The 23,647-nt window shown below is 39.7% G+C and overlaps 1 long non-coding RNA gene across 2 annotated transcripts; it reads left to right on the top strand.

Moving 5' to 3' along the window:
* Positions 1-10,503: 10,503 nt before the first annotated feature.
* Positions 10,504-12,618, top strand: LOC145162342 (uncharacterized). 2 transcript variants are annotated; one of them, XR_013739047.1, is made up of 4 exons: positions 10,504-10,832; positions 10,963-11,141; positions 11,615-11,680; positions 12,419-12,618. It is a non-coding gene; the product is annotated as an uncharacterized LOC145162342 (long non-coding RNA). The 2 variants fall into 2 exon arrangements; XR_013739046.1 differs by having other exon boundaries at positions 11,615-12,618.
* The last annotated feature ends 11,029 nt before the right edge of the window (positions 12,619-23,647 follow it).

The following is a 23,647-nucleotide window of genomic DNA, read 5'->3' as shown; positions in this document are numbered from 1 at the left end:
TTATGTGCTAAATGATTTATATGATAGCATGCTTTAGGATAGATGCCTAAATTGCTATAGACTTAAACACTAGCATACTATAAGGAGACACCTTAATTGCTATTAGGTGCTAGATAAACATATACATATAGTAAGTAGTACATTGTTATGATAAACTACTCGAACCTATAGGAGTATAACGACATGACAATCACAAGGAGTGGAAGATTCGTCAATAACGAAGGAGCTCCAACACCTCATAACGTCGGAGTAGGAGCTGCTCAGTTCACGATGGATGAAGTTTGATTGATGATGCAGAACATGTTGGATCAAAAAGGCGTGTGTTTAGAGAACTCCTAACCCAAGAACTAGCTAACTCTAAGGGTGGAGTACAAGTGGTCAAAGAACTGATAGTCATCGAGAGAATTAACCATGAGCCAGTTCATTCTCATGCCACAACGGCCTCGAAAGGAAGAAATGAGTCTGAGAGTTAACAAGGAACAGAAGAACCAGAAGTCCCAAGAAATGACGAAACCCAAGGCAACTGCAAGTATAAGGACTTTATTACTTGAAAACGTCGACTTTTAATGGAAAAGAAGATCTGATTGGAGTTATGGATTAGCTCTCTGATATGTAATTAGGCTTCATAACTTGTGGTTGCAGAGGAAAGTTACAGACCACTTATGTTGTACAACAATTTAGGAGATGGGCCGTTCGTTGGTGGAACACGTTAGGAGAGATCATAAGGCCTAGAGAGCCACTACAATTGACATAAGTTATGTTCAGCTCAAAACATGCTAGAGCTAGAAAACCAACTTCTGACATTAAAGAAAGGTAACATGTCAGTTGATGAATACACTAATGTCTTCACATACAAGATGGAGTTTTCTTTGCGCCTTGTACCCATCAGCTTACAAAAATCGATATGTACTCTAAGGGACTACCATGGGAGTACAATGTTCCAGTTAAGCAAGCTCCTACTTTTGAAGCAGCCATCTGGGCTGCAAATAAAGGAAAGTATTGTCGATAAAGATGAAGTTGGAGAGAAAAGGAAGAGTGAAGGATTCTCAAAATCGGATAAGAAGAGTAAATTCTCGAAGTCAAAGGATCAAAAGTATGGGGGTAACGAGGCAAAGTGGTGTGACAAGTGTAGAAGGGAGCACTTTAGGAAATGCACTGAAGAAGTGACCTGCTTCAAATGTGGGAAGATTGGTCACTATGCTAACGAATGCACGACCAAGAAGGAAGTCTGCCTTAAGTCTGGTGAAGAAGGACATTTCAAGCAGGACTGCCCAATTAAGAAAGGAGCTACAAGGCCAAATATTCCTCCAAAGCCACAGGCGAGAGCATTCCATATGATCCTTGATGAAGCAGATGTTGTTGCAGGAGATCAAGAATAAGGAGTTTCTTATCCGGAGTTCAGGATATGAAGAAGTCATATATATAGTATTATATTATGTAGACTAATGTAAGAGGAACATAGTATGATAAAGCTGAATAACATTGTAAATCGTTTTCATGAAGTAATATAACCCCTAATTATGCTACACTACCTGATGTGTTAAATTGATATATGACTTTTCTTATGTGGTGACATGGAGAACTGCAAGGCAATTCTTGGGACGAGTATGAGTAAGTGTGAAAGGTTGTAGAGGCATATAGTACCCGAAGCACATGACTCACACTTGGATTAGGGAAAGTCACGAGGTTGGTAAGGCACTAGTATTTGAGTTTATTTTGTTTGTTTATGTCATTACCTTCATTTCGGGGATGACTAAGAAGATGATTGTTATTCCAACCATAGTGGTCATTTTGTCTGATTTGAAAATAAATTTGCGAAGTCAGTTACCCAGTTCTAAGAACCATGTTCGATATGGAACGAAAAGATAAATGAAGCGATCGACAGGAGTATCGCATCCATCGTTAAGATTAAGAAGCCAGTAGTTAGTAATGCTACATGCTATGATGTGATTATATCATATTAGAACATGAAGGAAGGTATCTTCCTTTCCAAAGTTTGACTCAAAGAGACTTGAGTCTAGCAATTACATCATGCGATGGAGGGTCATTAGGATATGACCATTTAGTCTGTTACGGTAGCCAAAGTAAAGACCTTATCATGGATTGAGTCGGTTGCAAAAGGAGCAGGATTCTCCGATGAGGGTTGAATTGGTAATTTGAAGGTTAGTACTGATGGTCCAAAAGAGAATAAAGAGTGGTGGCAAGCTTGAGCACCACCAGTAGCTAAAAATTCCAAGAGCTTGATGAGGAAGGCAGAAGGGTTACGGTTATACATGTGGATGGAAAAGTGACTAGTGGGTCATCATCCAACCCTTTTTTTCTGATGATTTTGGGAGGTAATCATCCTAAGAGGGAGATAATTGTAACGCCCGCAACTTCGGGCTAGACAATCAAGACATAATAAGTGATAATTATTATAATTTGTAGGAAATTGTTAGTCTCATGCATTGCAGACAACATAACATAAGTCTTTTAAGGAATTTAACGATAATAAATAAATCATCATTTGTATAGAAGGTTAGTTTGGATAAACAATCTTAACCAAAGTTATAGTAAGTGTAACCAGGATTCTGTATATATAAAGAACGTCTAAATTCGACTTTATATGAAGAAGTTATGCTTCTTTCAAGTTTCCTGATTAAACCGACACGGGTATGCATATCGTAAATAGTGAATTTTATATAGATTGCTTATTAGCCTAAGTAATCTAAACGAAAGTCATATTAATCATAAAACCACGAGCGTGCGTGTATAGAACGTCCAAATCTGCCTTCGTATGAGGAAGTTATGTTTTTTTCGAAGTTTTAGCATAGCAGTGTGAACACAAAAATCAAAATTCAAATTGGTTCATTGTTAAATAAAACAATCTAAACAATAGTTAAAGATCTCGTGATTAGGAGTCTGTCGATATAAAGACAGTCTAGAATGGATGTTGTATGGAAGAGTTATGATTTTTACACGAACTTTAATAGTCTAAGCCTGTTAAAAACATAATTTTAAAAATAAAGTGAGAATTAGCCAATGGAGTCTAAACGAAAGTTTTTTATCTCGTTGATAGCTACGCGTGGATATAAAGAACGTCAAAAATGGAGTTTGTATGAAAAAGATACGAATTTTTGAAGATTTGTCGGAGGCGCCATGCGCAGGATACACGACACGTGCTTCTAAAAGCCTCCGGTTGAATGCCACGTATTAGGAGAAGAGAGGCCGTCCACATCTAGGGCACAATGCACGCTTGGTCTGTGCGCGGCACGCCTCGCCCGAAAATGCCCTATAAATAGCTTTCAAATCCCCATTCAATCCTCACAACTTCTAAAATTCCTTCTCTGAAAAATTTCTTTTATAAATCCCAAAAATTCTTAGTATTTAGGATTATTGGGCGAACCTCTGGAGTCTCTGATGGCTCAGAAAGTAGAAGGTCTCGAGTCAGTGTAATGACAGTGCAAATTCTGGACTTTTATCAGAAAAATCTCTGTAAGTTAAGCTACACTTATATTGCTTTCAGTGTAACTTATATTTATTATCATAATCGTTATTATGAATATATAAATAAGATTTATCAGTAATTCCAATTCATTATACTTATTGATCTACTTACGGGGATAATGTTTAGGCTAGATTTAGTGGGGTGTTCAAAGTGGGATTTCGAAAGAGTATACTCTGTATATACCAAATAGACCCTACCTACGATATGATCTTACCTGGTTATTCCTTACTTGATATATCTTGATGTAGACATTGGAAATGTTAAGGAATCTAGACTATCATTATTCACGAGGAATATTAGACTAATACTTAGTGATAATTAATCCTGGATCATATCAAAGGAAAAGTTAAGGTGTTAGGCGGAGCGCTGCCAAAATACCAGTCATCCACTTTTAACAAGTGAGTGCATAGTTACTTTCAACTTACACATAGATATCAAGTATTTAATTTCCTTAGATACCCTATGTGCTTATTATTTGTGTTCCTGATATCCATGCTAAATGAGATAATGATTTTTACTCGAAATAAAACATATATGTGTAACGCCCGTGTTTCTAGGCTAGGCATTAATATTGACATAATGGTCTAGGTTAACCTTTGTGACTCATTTTGAAGAAATGAAAAGGAATTATGTGAAATTTTATGTGAATTATGTGTTTATGCTTAATTATTAGGGTTTAATTAATTAAGAATAAAAATGAGCGTCAAAATTAAATATTAGACAAAGCCGATATTTATTAAGAGACTTGAAGTGGGCGTGACAAGGATTACGGATATATAAAGAATACCGAAATCCGAGTTATAATGAAGAAGTTATGAATTTTTAACGGATTTCCTGTCCCGGTCTGTTAAAAATAATAATTTAAAAATTAAAGTCGAAATTAACCGACGAAGTCTAAACGAAAGTTGTAGAGCGTAATTTTACCTACGCGTGCATATAAAGAACGTCAAAAACGGAGCTCGTATGCGAAAGTTATGGATTTTAGAAGTTTTGGCGCGAAAACCGAGAAATTTCGCATAGGTGGCTTCGGCCACGTCACCTTCGCTTAGAGCATGCCATGTATCCGAAATCAGTGAGTCATGCGAGCCACATGTCCGAAATCGATGAGTCACCTCGCATGAACAGTAGCCACGTGCTCGCTTCTGATTAGACCGAAGGGAGGCCCAACCGAAGCAAGCCGCGTGTGCACCCTCGTGTCCGAGCTCGGTGAGTCATCCGAAGCAGGTGAGTCATCCGGAGCTGGACCAATCCGAAGACACCACCTGTCCGAGCCTCGCACCGCCTTAGCCTCCGAACCTCGTAGACTGCGACGCGTGTCTGCTTCTCGCTGCTTCGGGTCCGAACCTCGGGCCTATATATAGAAGGCTGCGAGCCTTCCCGGGTAACTTTGGGATTTTGCCCTTTTTCACCCCTAAACTCATATTTTTAGCATTTTGACTTCCCCCGATGCCCCGAGATCATTTCCATTGCCCGGAACACGTCCCGGAGTGCCCGAGAAGCCCGAGAAATTTATTTTTTTCGGTTTCGAAGCCCGACCCTCGCAGAGCCCGATTTCTCAATAAAACTCCCGGTTTTATTAGAAACGATCATTCTAGGCAACGAAGTGCTGCCCGATTATCGTTAAATCAAGTGAGTGTATAATCACTTTCACCTTACACATAGATATGAAGTATTTACCTTAAAATACGTGCTATGTGTAAATATATTAATTGTTTATTTGAGGTGACTGTTGAATTGATGTTTTATACAAGTTTTAAACTGTATATATATTTTTATCTACAAATATGTTGGGTAAAACATGGGTAGATGAATTAGATGATGTGTGATGAAATAAAAGTGATGAGAGGTATCGATGTTTAAGATGATCTAGTTATCTAGCAGAGTATAGACAACGGCCACAGACTATTTTAGATAGTCCAGTGGAACGTTAGTAGACTTGTAATCGGTATGTATGTTTGAACTGTATGTTCATAAAGTGTTCTTGAACTATATGTTCATTAGGTGTTTTTGAACTATGTGTTCATCCGTTAGTTCTTCTTTTTGACACTATTACGTGTCGGGGTACGGGAGCGTACGGGAGTACTTTATCAGTATTTTCCCTATACTTTTATTTGGAAGAGCTTTGGAGTCTTTGTTCTTTTATGAAGTGATCGGATGAGCTTCATGAGTTAGTGATATATATCATGAGTTAAATAGTGGGTGTGTGATGAAAGGTGAGTTGGATAGATGAGATGATCAGTGATATAGATCATGAGTTGAGAGTGAGTGGTGAAATATGGGAAAAGCTTTTACCCAAACGTTGGCGTGAGTGGTGCAATATGAGAAAAGCCCTTACCCAAACGTTGACCCCCCGTCATTCAGCAGAGTATGGATGACAACCATGGACTGTTCAAGATGGTCTGTGGAACACTAGCAGGCTCGCAACCTGTAGGTGTTAATGGACTAGAGTGTTCATTCGCTGTACTCTATTCCCCTCATGAGTGCCTTTAGTGCATGTATGGCTGGGGAAACCCCTTAGTATGTTCATCAGCTGTATGGAAAAACCATTGACATGTATTGCGGGGGGGGAAAACCCGTGGGAAATATTGTCGATGAATAAGAGCTATGGACTTAGCATATGGAAAACCCATTGACATGTATTGCGGGGGGGGGGGGGGGGGGACACCCGTGGGAGATACCGTCGATGAATAAGAGCTATGGACTTAGTACATGGCGACGATGTGACTTCATGTCTTATTTGACATAAATTGCAGAGGGAAGCAATGTTGTCACTTTATAGGTCGTTTTATGTTAGAATGTCTTGTTTGACATAAATTGCAGAGGAAGCAATATTGTCACCTTATTGGTTGTTTTATGTTAGGATGTCTTGCTTGACATAAATTGCAGAGGAAAGCAATATTGTCACCTTATTTGTTGTTTTATGTTAGGATGTCTTGCTTGACATAAATTGCAGAGGAAAGCAATATTGTCACCTTATTTGTTGTTTTATGTTAGGATGTCTTGTTTGACATAACTTGCTGAGGGAAGGCAATGTTGTCACCCCTAGTGATAATCCTTAGGCTAAGTCCCTTGTGATAGTTGTTTTAGGGACGTAAAGTGAGGATAATGGGAATGGGTAATTAGGGTTATTTTGGTTGATGAAATTAATAAATTCATTGATTGAGAACTTAATAAGTTTATTATTTATTGTGGGTTGAAAACCCTATATGCTCACCAGGCTCCCAAGCCTGACCCACTCAGTTTAATTGTATCACAGGTATCGATACGAAGTTGCTTTACACTGAGAGATTAAAAGAGAAGTAGATCACTAGTGTAAAGGAATGTAAGTTTTGTTTATGCTTGTGTTTTTGTATTGACAATGGCATCCCAATGGTTTAAGTGAATAAAATACATTTCTTCGGAAATGATTTGATAACATAGTTATCATGTTTTTCTGGGAACAAATTCTGCAACACTTTTAATCAAATGATTACTCTGAAATTATTTTAAAAGCATAAATTAAATCGGTCTTTTCTGGCCGTGAAATTGGGGATGTCACAGTTGGTATGAGAGCATTAGTTTAAGCGAACTAGGAACCTTTGAATACCCTTAGTCAAGGACTAAGGGTATTCAAAGGTAGGATTTGGATACCTAGGATGGGAGGAGTAAGAGGTCTTCTGATGGAAGAAGCTCACAAAACCATGTACTCGATTCATCCCGGCAGTGCGAAAATGTATAGGGATCTAAAACCCTATTACTGGTGGCCGATGGTGAAGCTCGATGTTGCTAAGTATGTAGCTGAGTGTGTAACTTGTGCTAGGGTTAAGGCACAACATCAGAAACCATATGGGAGTTTAGATCCTTTACCTGTACCCATGGGTAAATGGGAAAGTATCACTATGGATTTTGTGACTAAACTGCCCAGAACAAGGAACGGTCACGACATGATTTGGGTGGTCGTTGATCGCTTCACTAAGAGTGCGCATTTCATAGCAGCCAACGAGAAATGGTCTATGGATAAACTTGCGAACTCTTATGTGAAGGAAATTGTGAGGCTTCACGGTGTTTCGTTAACGATTATATCCGATCGTGACAGTCGTTTTACCTCAAGATTTTGGAGGAGTCTATAAGAGGAATTGGGTACCAAGTTGTGTTTGAATACAACTTACCATCCACAAACCGATGGTCAGAGCGAACGAACAATTCAAACATTCGAGGATATGCTGAGAGCATGTACCCTGGAATTCCAAGGTAACTGGGGTAAACACTTACCTCTAGTAGAATTTTCCTATAATGACAGTTTCCACTCGAACATCTAGATGGCACCTTATCACGCATTGTATGGGGAAAAGTGTCAAATGTCGTCATGTTGGCTGGAAGCTGAGGAAAAGCAGTTTGTGGGACCTGAAATAGTCCATCAGACTACTGAAAAGTTGAAAGTGATTAGGGAAAGGAGGTTAGTTGCTCAAAAGAGCTATGCTGACAAGAAAAGACAACCGATATCATTCGAAGTTGGAGATTCGGTTTTACTTAAAGTCTCGCCGTGGAAGAGACTTATAAGATTTGGTAGAAGGGGAAAGTTGAGTCCAAGATTTATTGGACCATTTAAAGTTCTTCGGAGGATCGGGAATCAAGCATACAAGCTAGAATTACCGGAAGAACTGGAGGGTATTCATAATACCTTTTATGTGTGTTATTTGAGAAAATTTACGGGAGATGTGTCCGACATAATTCCCATTTCTAAATATTAGGGTTTAATTAATTAAGAATAAAAATGAGCGTCAAAATTAAATATTAGAAAAAGCCGATATTTATTAAGAAACTTGAAGTGGGCGTGACAAGGATTACAGATATATAAAGAATACCGAAATCCGAGTTATAATGAAGAAGTTATGAATTTTTAATGGATTTCCTGTCCCGGTCTGTTAAAAATAATAATTTAAAAATTAAATTCGAAATTAGCTGACGAAGTCTAAACGAAAGTTCTAGAGCGTAATTTTACCTACGCGTGCATATAAAGAACGTCAAAAACGGAGCTCGTATGCGAAAGTTATGGATTTTAGAAGTTTTGGCGTGAAAACCGAGAAATTTCGCATAGGTGGCTTCGGCCACGTCACCTTCGCTTAGAGCATGCCACGTGTCCGAAATCAGTGAGTCATGCGAGCCACGTGTCCGAAATCGATGAGTCACCTCGCATGAATAGTAGCCACGTGCTCGCTTCTGATTAGAACGAAGGGAGGCCCAACCGAAGCAAGCCGCATGTGCACCCTCGTGTCCGAGCTCGGTGAGTCATCAGAAGCAGGTGAGTCATCCGGAGCTGGACCAATCCGAAGACACCACCTGTCCGAGCCTCGCACCGCCTTAGCCTCCGAACCTCGCAGACTGTGACGCGTGTCTGCTTCTCGCTGCTTTGATGAATACCGTCGATGAATAAGAGCTATGGACTTAGTACATGGCGACGATGTGACTTCATGTCATATTTGACATAAATTGCAGAGGGAAGCAATGTTGTCACTTTATAGGTCGTTTTATGTTAGGATGTCTTGTTTGACATAAATTGCAGAGGAAGCAATATTGTCACCTTATTGGTTGTTTTATGTTAGGATGTCTTGCTTGACATAAATTGCAGAGGAAAGCAATATTGTCACCTTATTGGTTGTTTTATGTTAGGATGTCTTGTTTGACATAACTTGCTGAGGGAAGGCAATGTTGTCACCCCTAGTGATAATCCTTAGGCTAAGTCCCTTGTGATAGTTGTTTTAGGGACGTAAAGTGAGGATAATGAGAATGTGTAATTAGGGTTATTTTGGTTGATGAAATTAATAAATTTATTGATTGAGAACTTAATAAGTTTATTATTTATTGTGGGTTGAAAACCCTATATGCTCACCAGGCTCCCAAGCCTGACCCACTCAGTTTAATTGTATCACAGGTATCGATACGAAGTTGCTTTACACTGAGAGATTAAAAGAGAAGTAGATCACTAGTGTAAATGAATGTAAGTTTTGTTTATGCGTATGTTTTTGTATTGACAATGACATCCCAATGGTTTAAGTGAATAAAATACATTTCTTCGGAAATGATTTGATAACATAGTTATCATGTTTTTCTGAGAACAAATTCCGCAACACTTTTAATCAAATGATTACTCTGAAATTATTTTAAAAGCATAAATTAAACCGGTCTTTTCTGGCCGTAAAATTGGGGATGTCACAATATGTATTTTTATCATACTTATATTGTATTGGGTAAAAAGGGTAGAGAGAGAAAGAGATAAGATAATGGTGAGAAACCATGTCAGAGATAAAATAGTGGTAAGAGAACATACCAAAGATAATATAATGGTGAAAGACCATACCCAACTGAGAGTAGTCATCTACAAGGTACTGTAATGACCACGAACTATTCTAGATAGTCCAGTGGAGCACTAGCAGATTCATAATATGTGTGTGTTAATGAATCATAATATCCGGGAGTATGGATTGTGTGTTTATTCGAGTACTCTATCCCCCTCATGGTAGCCTTACTGACATGTTGGAACAACCCAAAAATAGTGATAATTTTTTTTCATTTGAAAGACCAATAATTCCATTCATTGCTTGTTTCAAAAACCATCACCAAGTATAATATCAAAACATCATAGTACAATTATTCAATATGCGGAAATCATGAGTGGAGGATGTGTGTGTAACGTCCGTTTCCTTTTACTGATTTCTAAATAGAGCCGATGCATAATAATGAATAATTATATAAATTAAGACTTTATATAGATGTGTAAGGGGTTATAATAATAATAATAATAATAGCTCCAGGGGTTAATGTGTCATTTTAGAAACTTAGTTTGAATGGAATTTAAGGTGAAGAGGTTAAACATGGAAGGTGACTAAACGCCAGGGACTATTTATGTCTATTTGTGAAAATTAAGCTTATGGTCCCCCTGTTAGCGACATAGCGTGAGGGAGGGACCTGTCTCCTGCTTTTGTTGCTTCACCTGCATCATCGGGTTATAAGGAGCAAACCCTTAGATAAAATGAAGAGAATGTATGTCCTTAGGCGTTAAGAGAGAGGGAGAGAGGGAGTAAGAGAGAGAGAGGTATGAAAGAGTGCCATGATCAAGAGGAAGTCGGAGATGAGGAGGCTGCCACCACCAGACTATGGCGTCCGTCGGAGCTCCCACTGGGGTATTCGTTGAGAGGAAGGGGTGGTGATAGACTAGCGGGAACGGGATCAATCCTTCAGCTCCAACTCTGCTCGACACCGTGAACCCGGTGGAGATGGGGAAACGTCTTTCCATGGTTGCGTTATTCTCCGACATTTGTGTGGGCCTCCGACGAATCCCGTATGTTCTCCAGAGAAGTGAAGGTAGGTAAGACTCAATTCATCCTCTGATTTCTTATCTCTCATTGGTGAATTCAATTAGACATAGATTAATTGATGGGTTATAATCCCGTTTTCTTGGTCTAATGATTTTCCGGCGACTTTCTTGGAACCTCCAGCAGCATCAGTAGGGGGTAGGCGAGGTGCTAGTCTTCGATGGCCAGCAAGAAGGTGAGGAATCGGTAACAGTTAGGGTGTGGGTCTGCGTGATTCCTAACTTGGTTGTGGAGCTGTGTTTCTGATGAACGAGGATTCAGCAACCGTTGATGGTTGCTCTAGTACGCCGCCTGGAAGCTAGGTATGATCGGTCTCTTGCTGTGTCTTTAATGGGTTGATATGTATCAAGTTAACTAATGGGCTGGTGGCATGTATTGGGTTATGCGAATTGGGCTTATTTTAAATCATAATTAATCTAATTGGGATGATAACCTATGGCAGTGAAACATATTTGTAATTTAATTAATTGATAATTTGAAATATATGGATTGAATTACCTGATTAAATGAAATATGTACATAGATGAGACTTGAATTAAGCTCTAGCAAAAGTATGTGGGTTTAAATTATATTTAAATGGGATTGATAAATTATTTAATTATTTATTAGCTAATAGTTATAAGAACTAAATGAACACGAGAATATTTAGCGGGATTTGGAAGGGTAAATCGATCAAGACGTTACTTATTAATAATGTAAATAAGTATGATACTAAGTACTATTAAGCAATATTTTGAAGCATAAGCTAAGTATAAATTATTGACATGGGTTGTAGGTGTTTAAGGAGCTGGACAGTCCACCGTAATCACTTCAGTGGTTTATTCTGTGATTTCTACTTTAGGTGAGTCTCCTCACTGTTTGTATGGGTCTAAGGCACCAATGCCGACCCATTTAGTTTATGTATGATAGGAAGACCCGGGGGTTAGCCTTAGGCATTATGCATGAAAGACCAGGAGGCGGCTCCTGGCACACAGTATGTTATTATGTATGGTAGGAAGACCCGGGGGTTAGCCCCAGGCATTATGCATGAAAGACCAAGAGGTGGCTCCTGTCACACAGTATGTTATTATGTATGGTAGGAAGACCCGGGGGTTAGCCCTAGACAATATGTATGAAAGACCAGGAGGTAGCTCCTGGCGCACTGTATGCTATTATGTATGAAAGACCAGGAGGTGGCTCCTGGCACACTATATGCTGATTAGCTAAGTAGAGTAGTATGTATGCTAGTTGTCTTTGTGATGCTTGCATGGAAGACCAGGAGGTCGCTCTTGGCACTTGTCTGTGAGACCGAGGGGGTGGCCATCGGCTTGGCAAGAAAGACCACGTGGCGGCCCGTGACATAATGGCAAGACTATGTTTGGCACATAGCATCTTTACTGATTATGATATATGTATGGCTCATGGTTATGTATGACAATATGCGAGTATGTGTTTATATGCTAGACAGTATCCGATTGAAAGAGACCGCAGGGGTAGGCCAGCACCCTGATATGCTAGGCAGTACGTGTTATGTATGGTATGTGGTATGATGGGGGAACTCACTAAACTTCGTGCTTACGGCTTATAGTTTTGGTTTCAGGTACTCGTTTTCAAAGGAAAGGAGCCGGCTTGATCGCAGCGCATTACACTATGTTTTCCGCACATGAGATCTTTGGGATTACACTCTGATATTATTTTATGATAATATGTTTTGATTACTGACACTTTGGTTTGACATGAGATATGATTATGAATGTTTTTATACTGATGGTTTTATGTAATAACTTAATTAAAACGAAATTTTTGGCCTTGAATTTTGGGATGTTACAAGTTGGTATCAGAGCCTTGGTTTGAGGGATTCGGGCACATTCACGGGTGTGTTTGAACTCAAACTAAGGACTTGGTATGAAAATTTTCAAAAGTAAAAACCCTTTTATAAAAAGAAGTTTGAAAAGAATTTGAAAAGAGAACAGAACTTTGAAAAGAACAAAGTGTGTGATGCGTGCAATCAGCAGGGCTCAAGTAAATTTTCCCCAAGATACTCATACATGTTATGTTATGATATGATATGATTATGAGAACTGCATGCTAGATTAGGGCTAAGGATCTAGGAAGATGCCTTATATGCCTACTGTATGTGCTTAATGAGTTGCATGATACTACTGATCAGTCAGTAATAGGATAGCATATTTAGGTTATGCCTGATTGTACGAGCCTTTGAATTGCATGTATAGATTCCTGATTAGAGGATATAATGTTTTGATTGGATTATGATGATTAGATTTTCCATTGTATGAATGTTGTTTGCTTTGTGCTTTGTGAGACTCTTAGTGATGTGAGTTAGCTACTAAGTGAATATGCTAAGTCACATGGTACACAGGCTGGATGATCTCAGAGTGATAGATTTGACCCTATTGCGCAGCTCTTGTTTGAGTCTAACCGTTCTAGGGATGGGTCTTTTACTCGAAGGATTATCTGATCTCTATTGCATGTGGCTATATTCACGAGGCAGCTAGTTGACATTACTGGGAATCTTTCAGCAGCTGAGGACTGGGTGGGTACGGGAACCTAGGAAAGCCTAGGATATATTTCAGTGAGTTAGTAGTGAGGTTCAATGAGACTTGGGTGTACCAGTTTGAGGAAGTGACTTGGAGGATTCGGGAGGATTACTGACGAAAGTATAGATAGGTGTGGAAGGTAGTATCGGGCCCGTACTACTGAAAGCACAGGATCCATACTCGAATCGGTGAGAGTCTTGGAGAATCTGAGAAGCTTCGGGGATAAGTTAGTGACCCGGTTTGGGGACAGAGGTTGTTCCAGTTGTTGCAGCTTAGCCATTGGCAAGTGAGTTAGTGAGCGTGGCAGAGTGTCAGACCCTGAAGGATATGATTTCCAAGAAGTTGCAGATGCGAGATCGATTTGGAGCACCCTGGAAATAGAGGGTTGTGCCAGGTGCGTATAGTAGAGGGTCCCGGGAAGAGACCCACGACTTTTGATCATCGGGTGAAAGGCCAGCAGGGCCTGAGTCAGTGCAGCACATACATGATAGTGCACAAGGGAGTTTGTCGATCCGAGGGTTTAGGCTACTACAGGGTAGCGGGGTTGGTCATGTTAGCAGAAGGTGATTAGTATTCCTCCAGATGTTGCGGGTATGTCATCTTCTACTGCTACTAAATGGATGTTGTGAATACGTATCGCGTTGGAATTATGAGTGAGTTTGGATAAGGCATATCTCGGGTCGGTTTTCTGCTAGTGTCTGGGTTATCAAGGATCATATATGTCATCTTGCATGCCGAAAAGTCCTTGATGAACCCACAGAGGGACGCATCTTGCGGAGTGGGTTCCGCATGTACCGTTATCATCCCAGATCTTTGTCAGGATCTATGCAGGAGTATGATTTAGAGGATACTCGGTCAGGGTTAGAGAAATAGTTCTCCAGTGAAGTCAGCGTTCAATGGTTCTATCATGGTTCAGGTATGGTCGAAAATTGTCTATGGATGAACTTCGGAGTTCAAGGCACTACCGTTGCTAGGGGAGGAATGGTAGCATGAAGATAGTGGAGTCAGTTGCGAGTGTTAGACGCATGGGTGTTCGGTCATTGGATTTTCAAGAGAATTGCATTTCTCGCATGGGCTGTGTTCGATTAGAGTTCAGTGGTGCTACAAGATTGGAAGTGGGAACGAGGATTCTTCAGCCAGAGTGAAGATTAAGGCCTACAGTTGACAACATGGGAGATGGACTGAGGTGTCAGACTGGATCAGATTTCAAGAATACTCATCAAGATTTCCGAGGATGGGCGATCTCAAGGTTTAACAGGTGATTGATCGCTAGCATTAGTAAGCACATGTAGTCATCAGTGGGATATTAGAAAGCGAGAAGGACTGGGAATCCTTCAATCAGCACGAGCCGTGAAGACTTAGTCGAATCTAAGTGGGGGAGTGACTTTTTGTAAAGTTCTCCAAATGCGAGTTCTGGTTGCGCGAGGTACAATCTCTTGGGCACCTTGTCAACCAGAAGGGTATTATGGGCGATCCGGCCAAGATAGAGGCTGTGATGTAGTGGGCGACTCTGAGGTCTCCATCGTAGATTCAGAGTTTCCTGGGTTTAGCGGGATATTATCCGAGGTTTATACGGGACTCCTCTGAGATTGCAGTTCCTTTAACCCGACTGACCAAGAAGTCGGTGGCCTTTTCGCTGGGGGCCTGGGCAGCAGGCAGCCTTCAAGACTCTCAGACAGCGGTTGTGCGAGGCACCGATTCTCACCCTGCCAGGGGGTGTAGATGATTTCGTGGTTTACTGTGACGCTTTGATCACGGGCATGGGTGCGGTACTGATACAATGGGATCACGTGATAGCAGGTTTCGGGAACCAAGTTAGAGCTCCAGTTAGGACTCGAGTTCAGTTGTGTGTTAGGTCGAGTGCGTGTTCGACCAGTACGGAAAGTGTTGTAAGTCTGCGGGTGTAGCCGTAGCATTCACTAGCACCAGATAGTGTGAGGGGTGTTGTAAGTCTACGGGTGTAGCTGTAGCATTCACCAGGTTGGCAGATAGTGTTAGAGTGTCGTAAGGCTGCGGGTGTAGCCGTAGCATTCACTAGCAGCCAGATAGTGTTAGAGTGTTGTAAGTCTGCGGGTGTAGCCGTAGCATTCACTAGCAGCCAGATAGTGTTAGTGTGTTGTAAGTCTGCGGGTGTAGCCGTAGCATTCACTAGCAGTCAGATAGTATTAGAGTGTTGTAAGTCTGCGAGTGTAGCCGTAGCATTCACTAGCAGCCTGATAGTATTAGAGTGTTGTAAATATGCGGGTGTAGCCGTAGCATTCACTAGTAGCCTGATAGTGATAGAGTGTTGTAAGTCTACGGGTGTAGCCGTAACATTCACTAGGTTGGTGGATAGCTTGAGCGTGTTGTTAGGACGCAGAAGGAATAGTAGTACCCACCAGTTCGGGTGTAGCAGTGAGGATATGGAAATCCACAGATTTGATTTCGGATTTACCCAGAAGGATTAGATCAGGTTGAGCCAGTGATAAGACTATAGGACTGCCACTACAGTTATGGGATCGGGGAAGCAATGGACTGTATAAGATTGCTTGTGATATAAGGCTACCAATGGTCAGGTAACAATCACTTTTAGCCTTGGATTTGATGATGATAGGATTCGACGCATGGACCCGATCGGTTAGATCAGAAAGTTGTTAGAGTCGCAGTGACATGATAACTAGTGGCAACTAGTTCCAGAGAAGGATTTCGTTCGGAAGCCGTGTGAGGCGACTAAGTGGGAGTCCCTTGGCTCCGCAGCCGGGCCGGAACACGGTATTTCAGATGATTGGTGAACAAATAGAGACTAGGGAGGTCTCGTTAGATTTTGGAAAGCAGCCATGTGGCAACATACTGCTCTTCAGGCAGTTCAGTGTTCGGGCAGTTTCAGCGTCTGGGCAGCATTAGTATTTGTGTTCTAGGTTGCAAGTTCGGACGGAATACCAGATTGTTTGGGTTATGCTAAATGACTTGCAGGGATAATGAGGTCTGTAATCCTATTTTATAGTAGGAACCTCGAGCTATTAGAAGTCGAGTAGTCAGTTGAGGGATAAACGAACTGAATTCGACGATAATGATTCAGTATAAGTGGTCTGTCAGGGACTCAGACCATCTCGAGATAGCAAATTTCAGACGGAGTAGATGTGATCTTGTTGCGAGGAATTCGTTCACCTGCGAATTTTAGGGCTTTGCGAAGATTGGTCACGACTACCCTGGGAAGGCTACGGTGTGCCCAGGATGATGACTATGTTACTAGAGTGGTTGGGCGTGTAAGGAATGGCAAGGAATGATTTCGAGGACGAAATCTAAATTAAGTGGGGGAGAATTGTAACGTCCGTTTCCTTTTACCGATTTCTAAATAGAGCCGATGCATAATAATGAATAATTATATAAATAAAGACTTTATATAGATGTGTAAGGGGTTATAATAATAATAATAATAATAATAATAATAATAATAATAATAATAATAATAATAGCTCCAGGGGTTAATGTACCATTTTAGAAACTTAGTTTGAATGGAATTTAAGATGAAGAGGTTAAACGTGTAAGGTGACCAAACGCCAGGGACTATTTATGTCTATTTGTGAAAATTAAGCATTTGGTCCCCCTGTTAGCGACATAGCGTGAGGGAGGGACATGTCTCCTGCTTTTGTTGCTTCACCTGCATCATCGGGTTATAAGGAGCAAACCCTTAGATAAAATGAAGAGAATGTATGTCCTTAGGCGTTAAGAGAGAGGGAGAGAGGGAGTAAGAGAGAGAGAGGTATGAAAGAGTGCCATGATCAATAGGAAGTCGGAGATGAGGAGGCTGCCACCACCAAACTATGGCGTCCGTCGGAGCTCCCACTGGAGTATTCGTTGAGAGGAAGGGGTGGTGATAGACTAGCGGGAACGAGATCAATCCTTCAGCTCCAACTCTGCTCGACACCGTGAACCCGATGGAGATGGGGAGGCGTCTTCTGATGGTTGCGTTATTCTCCGACATTTGCATGGGCCTCCGACGAATCCCGTATGTTCTCCAGAGAAGTGAAGGTAGGTAAGACTCAATTCATCCTCTGATTTCTTATCTCTCATTGGTGAATTCGATTAGAGATAGATTAATTGATAGGTTATAATCCCGTTTTCTTGGTCTAATGATTTTCCGGCGACTTTCTTGGAACCTCCAGCAGCATCAGTAGGGGGTAGGCGAGGTGCTAGTCTTCGATCGCCAGCAAAAAGGGGAGGAATCGGTAACAGTTAGGGTGTGGGTCTGCGTGATTCCTAACTTGGTTGTGGAGCTGTGTTTCTGATGAACGAGGATTCAACAACCGCCGATGGTTGCTCTAGTACGCCACCTGGAAGCTAGGTATGATCGGTCTATTGCTGGGCCTTTAATGGGTTGATATGTATCAAGTTAACTAATGGGCTGGTGGCATGTATTGGGTTATGCGAATTGGGCTTATTTTAAATCATAATTAATCTAATTGGGATGATAACCTATGGCAGTGAATCATATTTGTAATTTAATTAATTGATAATTTGAAATATATGGATTGAATTACCTGATTAAATGAAATATGTACATAGATGAGACTTGAATTAAGCTCTAGCAAAAGTATGTGGGTTTAAATTATATTTAAATGGGATTGATAAATTATTTAATTATTTATTAGCTAATAGTTATAAGAACTAAATGAACACGAGAATATTTAGCGGGATTTGGAAGGGTAAATCGATCAAGACGTTACTTATTAATAATGTAAATAAGTATGATACTAAGTACTATTAAGCAATATTTTGAAGCATAAGCTAAGTATAAATTATTGACATTGGTTGTAGATGTTTAAGGAGCTGGACAGTCCACCGTAATCACTTCAGTGGTTTATTTTGTGATTTCTACTTCAGGTGAGTCTCCTCACTGTTTGTATGGGTCTAAGGCACCAATGCCGACACATTTAGTTTATGTATGATAGGAAGACCCGGGGGTTAGCCCTAGGCATTATGCATGAAAGACCAGGAGGCAGCTCCTGGCACACAGTATGTTATTATGTATGGTAAGAAGACCCGGGGGTTAGCCCCAGACATTATGCATGAAAGACTAGGAGGCGGCTCCTTGCACACAGTCTGTTATTATGTATGGTTGGAAGACCCGGGGGTTAGCCCTAGGCAATATGTATGAAAGACCAGGAGGTGGCTCCTGGCGCACTGTATGCTATTATGTATGAAAGACCAGGAGGTGGCTCCTGGCACACTATATGCTGATTAGCTAAGTAGAGTAGTATGTATGCTAGTTGTCTTTGTGATGCTTGCATGGAAGACCAGGAGGTGGCTCTTGGCACTTGTCTGTGAGACCGAGGGGGTGGCCCCCGGCTTGGCAAGAAAGACCACGTGGCGGCCCGTGACATAATGGCAAGACTATGTTTGGCACATAGTGTTGGATTAGTGTCTAAGTCCATAACTATTTTAGTATGTACTTGACCCGATGGTGCATGGTCCTTTTGGGTTGTCTTCACCACATCAACTTGACAGGGTGATTTGTGAAGAGAGAAGAGATATTATTATATTAATATATTATGAGAATAATATATTAAAGGATTAATAATATTATTTGATTAATATTAGTCATAAATTAATTAGGAATTAATTTGGTGACTAAGCGAGGTTAATTGAATAAAGGGGCTTAAACTGTCAAATGTGTGATAGTTGAGTTTTTGGGCTATGAATCCTTATGGGATATAGGGTGGCCGAAATTAAGGAGTATGGGCTCCTTGAATTCGTCCAAGCCTTACTCTAGAAGGATCCTTGGATTGCTTAGGGCCTAAGTTATTCAATTAGAGTTAAGGATGTAACCCTAGTAGCTCATAGTATAAATAGACCCCATAGGTGAGGGAAATCGACCACCTTGTTGCATTGGAAACCCTAGAGCCGATTTTCTCATCCCTTCTCTCTCTCTCCAAATCATCCTCTTGCTAGTTGGTGTTTGTAAGCCATTAGAGGAGTGACAATTGTGACTCTAAGCTCCAAGAACAAGAAGATTCAAGCAAGCAACTTAAGGTATTCTTCTAGATCTGATTTCATATGTTATGATTCAATTGAACTCACCAAATCTAGCATCATAAGCCTTGGAAACATTGTATGTTCAATTAGAGAAACCTAGATCCAAGGATTAGGGTTTGCATGTGCACATAGGATAGTTTATATGGCTCAAACCCATCAGTGGTATCAGAGCTTAGATTGATTTCTATTGAATTGATGCTTTGATTGATTGCTTTTTACATGAAAAATCGTTTTTTTGTATAACTTAAATTATAAGATTAATAAATATATATGTATAACTTAAATGCTAGTCTTACCGTTAGTAGGCCTCATTCACGAAGCCGATCTATAAGGGGGGTATAAGGTTATGGCCTATAAAATGGCCGTTTAATGGGTGTCCATTCTCACCCACCGCTTCCTTGATTGGTGGAGGGTCGTTAGCCGAACGGGTAGGATAGGGCAAACCTTTCCTCATTAAAAGTATAATGAATCTATATAAAGTAACTAAATGCTTTTACAAAATTCTCAATCTTAGTTACTTTAGGCAAAAGTGAATTTGATGCAATTTCATGAAATTACACTTTGTACCCTTGCGAAGACATTAGTGGAGCGTGTGTGGTTAACCGGCACACAAATTGGTTCTAAGCAAAGGTGGCAAAGGGTGACTCAATGTTTGTCATAGTTCGGTGGAGAGTGTGTGGTTAACCGGCACATCGAATAGGTGACTGTAACATTGGGGGCACCATGTAAGTTTGCATGGTTATTCACACCCTGTTTTGTGATCCTCGGCATCCCAGTCACAAATCGAGGGGCATATCGAGATTTAAACATGCCATTGAAAAGTTCAATGAATCTCAAAGGATCTAGGAGTTTTTCAATACATTTAAAACCTAATCTCTTTTTCGTTTTTCATGGTGGAAAATTAGTGAATCGTCATTCACTTACCTTCAAATGTTCTGCAATTTGGGTTACGACATCCCTCTCCTAAGTTGTAGAGTATTGTGTTGGGTCCTAGCCTTAATATCTCATTTTGGGTGATTTATTAAGGACTCAATCAACTAACTTGATTTTTCTCCCGTTTTGTAGATGTCTGAATCTAACCGTGGTCTTCCCAAATCCCATGGAAAATGTTTTCCCACTCAAAGTGAAAGTCTTTTACACAATGAAGGTGAAAGATCAATCCTTGCATTGTGGACTAGCTTGGTTTCACTTCCTCCACCTCCTCCTGTTGTTCTCCCAAACCCACAAGACCGAAGAATTGAAAGGTTCAAAATCACTCAAGCCCTGTTGGCAATGAAACATGAAGATGGAAAATCCGTGTGTGCTCACGTCCTAGGGATGAAATCACACATCGATAGGTTGATAATGTTGGGTGCGACTTTCCCAAAGGAGTTGGTTGTAGACTGGGTCCTTAAGTCACTCCCTAAATCATATGATAAGTTCATAAGAGAGTATTATATGATGGATATTGACGCGACCCTCATTGACCTAACTTACATGCTAATTGCTGTTGAATCAGAAATGATTTGGCAAAGTAATGGAGCATATTTGTCTGGTAACTCAACCAACCATGCTTCCGTGGTCGCTCTAGGAGAAGCCACCTGTTTCTGCTGCCAAGAGAAGGGGCGTTGGATACGAAGCTGCCCAGAGAACCTAAAGAATCTAAGAGATGGGAGAGTCAAGAAGTATGGCTCTACCTCAGGTAATATCCACTATATAACTCCATTAAGTTCCTATTCATTGATTCTTAATACATAATGTGATAAGATTACATTTGAATGTTTTACAGGATCAGAGAAAAGAGAAGAAGCTTGATGGAAGAGCAAGATGAGTCTAATCACGAAGAAATGGATTACGATCGCATGGATTCGAAGATCAGATTTTGAGCTTAGAAAGTTATGATAGATTTGTTAGGAACATTTGATTACATAGTTTTTCAGTTGATTTTGCATTGTAAGGACGTGTTTTTCCGCTGCTTTATGAATAAAATAAATTTTTGGTTTGACTTATTTATTTATATCCTTGCAATGAAATCGTTGTGGAAAATTGATGTTTGCGTGTTTCTATAATAAATGGATGTGATTCTTAGTTATATTATTTATGGAAATTTTCTTAGTAAGGAAAGATTCCCATCGCCCAAATTTCAATTGGACAGAATCTTGGAATCATATGATTTGAATCATGTGATGTATGGAAATCTTGATACTTAGAAATTTTAAGACTAATTCCTTGACAAAGAGTCAAGTGAAGGATTAGGAGAACGGGTTCACGATGTTGTGCACCAGTTAAGTTCATCATAAATAACAATTAGATTATTCGTCATATTTACTAAATGATTAGTGAATGTCGTTATGCTTATAGGATTAAGCATGATTCTGAACCATTGAAAAGTTTCAATGAATGACAGAACGAATGAGAAGAATCAACTAGGCAGAAAGATAAGAAGTTTCTCCAATCTAAGAAGAAGGGAGAGTACTTCTGTATCAAGTTTTATGATCGTCTTAATTGTAAAGAACCATATTACAATCCATCCTCTAAGGATACCTTAGTGCACTAGTTTGGCTAAGAAAAGGAATAAGGAATTACTATAGTGGTTAAGTCGTTAAGATAAATCATACTTCGTTCCAATATCGAATATTAAAATTAAAATTGTGACATTGAGTGACACATCTTAAGTAGGTTTGTAACACTTATCAATTGTGGAATGGAGAAAGTTTTCTTATTCATACACATTTGGAATTTGTAAGTTGTGATGTCTTGAAGAAGACAAAGACCAACTAGAACAAATTAAATTAAGTGTTAGTCTTGATAGAATTTCGCACTAACTCTTGAATATTTGTTTTGTCAAGAAATGTTTCTTGACAAGAGAATCATATATGTCAAGAAGTCAGTGGGAGCATAAATGATCTTGAAAAGCTTCAAGAATAAATCAAGAATAAACCTAATCAATGATCACTAGCACACGACTTGAGGTTTGTAACCTATCGTGTTGACAAAATTCTTTTATGTGCCGATCCTGTTGAGTAATTATGCATATGAGTTCTACGAGTTCTCAATAGACCGCATAAAGCAAGCACCTTGTTCGATGAAAGTACATTGACTGGCATAAGTGAGCTGCTAGACAACTTGGAAGCAATGGTGGGGCCCTTGGTGGCAAGAAATTAAGAATGAACAAGTTATGTCCATAAGAGTTTGAATTTGTCACAAACATTATCTTTCGATTATGCTTATGGCAAATTCACATGGATAGGAACACATACACCATAAAATCTAAGTGTCATAAGGTTTCTCTCCTTCATGAAAATTATTGTGAGGAAACGCTTTCACTAAGAGAGATTTTAAGGAGATAGCGATTATGTAAATTGCATTCTCAATTTCGATTATGATTACGACATCCCTCTTCATAGTTCGAATTGTGAGATTTGGTAGTTAGTCTGAACATTTGGGACTTAGTAAAATAAGTTCTAAATTAGTTTAGACACACATGTGAGCTGTCTTAGGAAAGGTGTGTGATTTTGAGAAGCTTAGATAAAGGCTTATCGAAGCATATCGTATTAGAAACAATGAACTTTGGAAGTCAATAAGTATTTTTTTCTAGAAGTTTAGCTGGTTTCTGAATACGTGTCAAAGCTAGTGGGAGCATAAATGTTATGTTGGAATGGATATAATCATCATGTTAGTGGGAGCATGGTTATTATTTAAGTATTGCAAGTTGCAATATTAATTATAGAAAAACAAAAGTTTCATTTGGCAAAGTTGCAGGAGTTGAAAAGTTGTTTTTGCTATAATTAAGGGAGAGAATGTTATACTTTGTTTCCAATCTAAAAGCTTAGATCGAGAAATTTTAATTGAATTTAGTCAAGGGTATATTTATTATTTGCATTCTCAAAGTTTGATTATGATTACGGCATCCCTCTTTATAGTTCGAATTTTGAGAACACGGCAAATAGAAATATTATGACAATATTATAGCAAGAAACTGGTAAAGTATCACGTTTTCGCTGCGGATTGTATCCCATACTCTTCGGGTATAGGATCGATTGCATATGCTGTAATATTCGACCGTTCTAAAATTTTCCAAATGCCTAGGGCATTTAGAGGAAAAAAGGGAATAGAACCGGATTTGACTAAAATAATTAAACAACTGCCAAGGACAATCTAAGGTTCGCCAAGGATTGGTCGCTTGTGGATAGTTGAAAGTATAGTCATGGATAGACCATATTGACATTATTATGAATAGATAAGATTCTATTTATAATGAGTTGTCATATGGAAGA

Source organism: Lactuca virosa, chromosome 3 (genome assembly GCF_052849685.1).
Source record: "Lactuca virosa cultivar CGN04683 chromosome 3, Lactuca_virosa_CGN04683_v6, whole genome shotgun sequence".
NCBI lineage: Eukaryota > Viridiplantae > Streptophyta > Magnoliopsida > Asterales > Asteraceae > Lactuca > Lactuca virosa.
Note: the sequence above shows the minus strand (reverse complement) of the source record. Positions and strands in the feature narration are given on the sequence as shown.